The 3719-nt window shown below is 41.3% G+C and overlaps 1 long non-coding RNA gene across 1 annotated transcript; it reads left to right on the top strand.

Moving 5' to 3' along the window:
- Positions 1 to 1648: 1648 nt before the first annotated feature.
- Positions 1649 to 2327, top strand: LOC109201549 (uncharacterized). Its single transcript, XR_003219020.1, has 4 exons — positions 1649 to 1689; positions 1788 to 1850; positions 1961 to 2021; positions 2129 to 2327. It is a non-coding gene; the product is annotated as an uncharacterized LOC109201549 (long non-coding RNA).
- Positions 2328 to 3719: the final 1392 nt, after the last annotated feature.

The raw sequence follows: 3719 nt of genomic DNA, 5'->3' as shown, positions 1-3719 counted from the left end.
TTTTTGCTGTTGTAGTGGAATTGTCTCGTTCTAGTGGTGGGTCTGTTCTCGACAGACCCAACAACTGCAATAGTCACACCCTTTTGCACAAACTCTGTAATGTTGCTGTCTATTGTTGTGACGTTTATAATTACATCTGCCAACCCTGGATATTTATTATTTGGTAAATCGTATATATTGTGCTATTCCTTATATCTTAACATATTGTAATATTAATAGTTTAGTCTGTTTTTGTTAATGTTATTTTACTGGTGCAACTGTAACCCACATAATTTCCCTAGGGAATAAAGTATTCTGATATTAGAGATGCATATTTGAAATTAAATGCATATGGAGCATTGTTTCATGCCTTGAAGGTGGTAGGAAGTGACTCCATGTGAAAATACTGAACAACGTGTGCACGCGTGGGCTGCATACGCTGTTAAAATGTGTTTAATCTGAAAAAGGGAAAGCTCAGTTAGACATGTGCCAACTCTGTATGAGCCAATTGTTCAGAGCGAGTGACAAACTTTGTGACTTTAGATACATTTTTAGTCTGCGTATATAATCCTTCCCCTGGCTTTGTTAGCCTTTGTCAGTTATGCAGATGGTAGTTTTTAAAATAGTTTGAGAATCCTTAGATTTGCCACACTGTGACGAGTGCGGTAAGTGATGGAAGTGACGGACAGGGTAAGCGACTGATGTTGTAACTGACGTCAGACGCCGGAGATTTTGGCGGAAAATTAAAGCGAATGGTAGCTTAGAATTGAACAAATTCCTTTAAGCTTCAGTATTGCCAAATACACTTATCAATTGTCTTATAACTAACAAAATTTGTCTAAATCATCTCCAACACCCTGGAGAACAACAATTGATCAGTGCTTCCAGGATCTCGTGATGAAGAAGGCCCAGAGTGCAGCTTCCCCGGCCAAATCTGAGACGCCGCCGTCGTCGAAAAGATTTCGCCCGGCAGATTCCCCCGGCACAACATCGCCAGCCGGTAAAGATATTACCGACATACTGGAGTTAATCGACCAATGATTGTGCAGCTCCGTCTTTACAGCAGTTTGCTAATTGTTTGAAAATGTTCAGGATTGCAAAAGCCCACTGCGGGTATCATTTAATTGTTGTGATTCCTTAGGAAATGTAAAGGATAGGTGTATCACTTAGTTATTGAGACTACCTTGTGAACAAGGGCCCAACCTATTGTTTAAAGTGGCCGGTATCGTTTCTTTTGAAATTCCTTAGGAAAAGGTAAAAGCCGACAGGTGTACCAGTCGGGTGTGAGCCCCGCCTATTGTCTGAAGTATCGGTTCATTTGTAATTCCTTAAGACAAAAGCCCTGAAGGGTCTCATTTAAATTGGTTGGAGACATACCTTCTTTTTGGAAACACCCATCCTATATAAAACACGCTCAGAGCCCAAAACCCTTAGCCATTTACCCGTCAAGATCCGTTGTGGAGCACACCATTTTCTTTGCGATCATCAACACTAACATTGTTCTTTATAACATGGACGTCGTAAACGTTAAGTAAAACAAAACCTATTATTGTATTTTTAAATATCCTATAATATGTTAACATAACACCTTTAAACTATTTGTTTTACTAAAACAAAAGCTTAATTTTTAGGAGTTCGGGAGAACAGCACAACACCCTTTTTAGACACGGGCGCTTTTACAGCTGGAACGAGTTCTCTAACAGGCACAAGGTGTGTACAGAGTTATGGGATTTTTAAACGTGTGTATGTTTTAAACGCACAATTGTTTTAAATTATGTAATAACAGCGTTTTCTTTGATTTGTTCCAGGCTTAGCAAACTATGCAGGTAAACATTCAGACACCGTGACCACAGAGCCCAACCTTACAACAGGTGTGTATACAACAGGGTGTATAGTTGTGTATTTAAAAAAAAAAAAAAAGAAAAAAAAAGGGGTTTAAACAATTACAAATGTTCTAAGACCGACCGTTTTACACATACAGAGCTACGCCAGAGAACCGTGTGTGGAGAAGCAGGACCATCCGGAATAACGCACACTACAAGGTAAGCATAGGCATATATAAATTAGACATGTTACAACATTTTATACATGTACCAATTTCAAACAGAATAAGCGTGTCTCCCTCTCTCGCTCTTATCTATCTTCACAGACAGCAGAACAGTACCCCTCCTCATGATGATCAGGACGCCGAACGATCCCTGACGTTTTTGGAATGTTTAAGCAGTATCGACCTCCCAGAACAACAAAAACCTGGAGCTTTGTGCAACAGTGGAGAGTCAGAACCGATCATCATCACAGGACCTGCAACACCTCCGAGTGAGTGGCTGCCTCGTCATTTCTCTGATGTTTCTGAGTACAGTATATCAGATTTCGATCTAGTTCATATACCCACCACCCCAGAATGTGTCAGAAATAGCGATGATTCACACAGATTTTGAAGAAAACGGTATAACAGACTCAAATATCTGCGGCGTATGATGCTTACATGAACGTTGCAGACGCTCAGCCTGAACTGACCCATTCTGCTTCCAAAAAACGATATAATATCTTTGATCGATGCTAAACTCAGCCAGCATCAACAAGCAGCACAGGGCGACTTGCAAGAAATAGCTGGTGCTCTAACTAGTACCCTGCAGGCAATAAACAATACCTGGGGTTTATTAGATCTCATTAGTACCCGCTTTTTAAATCGCTGACTTTTAAAATCCACACCATGGACCCACCCCGTAAATTATTCAAACACAATGATGGTACCTCCACTCGAGCTAAATGGTTTGACTTTGAGGCTTTTAACCAGTGGGCTGCTTTGTGATCTCTAAAGCTGTACCACAAGACTACTTGTGATGAAAAAAAAAATATATTTTTACTATGACTTCACCAGTCTCTATCCCACAGTGCAGTCTAAAAAACAAAAAAGATTATCCTGTAAGACATCCTCAAATCATTTACACCAACTTTGACAAGCTAGAAAATTATTTCGGGTTTGTTAAATGCAGTGCTCCCACCTAAGGGTCTTTTTCACCCCGTCCTACCCTACAGGTGTCACGGTAAACTGATGTTTCCACTCTGCATCTTGTGTGCTGAAGACCAGAACCAGCACACTGCATGCAGGCACAGTGACAGTGAGCAGGTGTTGAAAAGCACTTGGGTCTCATTTGAGCTTGAAAAAGCTGTTGAGAAGGGATACAGGGTTCTTTCTATTGATGAGGTGTGGCATTTCCCCAATAAGACCGACACATTGTTTGAAGACTATGTGAAAGCCTTCCTAAAACTAAAACATGAGGCCTCTGGGTATCCAGAACATGTGAAGACACCTGACGAACAGCAAAAGTACATAGACTAGTATTATGAAAAGGAGGGTATAATGCCAGATCCGTCCAAGATTTGTGTAAATAAAGCTGTTCGAAACTGCAACAAGCTGTTGCTAAACTCGTTATGGGATCGTTTCAGTATGAGGTCAAACATGACGTCATCTGAACTCATTACAGACCCTTCCAGATTTAGCCAGCTAATGTTTAGTGACCAGGACGATGTGCGTCAGTTTTGTTTCATCTCTGATGACGTCGCAATGGTGCAGTGGCGCCACGCCGATGGTAGAGCATTCCATGTGAAGGACGTTAATGTCTTTGTCGGGGCCATGACCACTGCACACGCCAGACTCCTGCTGTATGATTTGCTAGACAACTTGCAGCAGCGCGTGCTGTATTGTGACACGGACAGTGTCATTTTCACGGCACGTC

The sequence above is a fragment of the Oreochromis niloticus genome, linkage group LG3 (genome assembly GCF_001858045.2).
Source record: "Oreochromis niloticus isolate F11D_XX linkage group LG3, O_niloticus_UMD_NMBU, whole genome shotgun sequence".
NCBI lineage: Eukaryota > Metazoa > Chordata > Actinopteri > Cichliformes > Cichlidae > Oreochromis > Oreochromis niloticus.
Note: the sequence above shows the minus strand (reverse complement) of the source record. Positions and strands in the feature narration are given on the sequence as shown.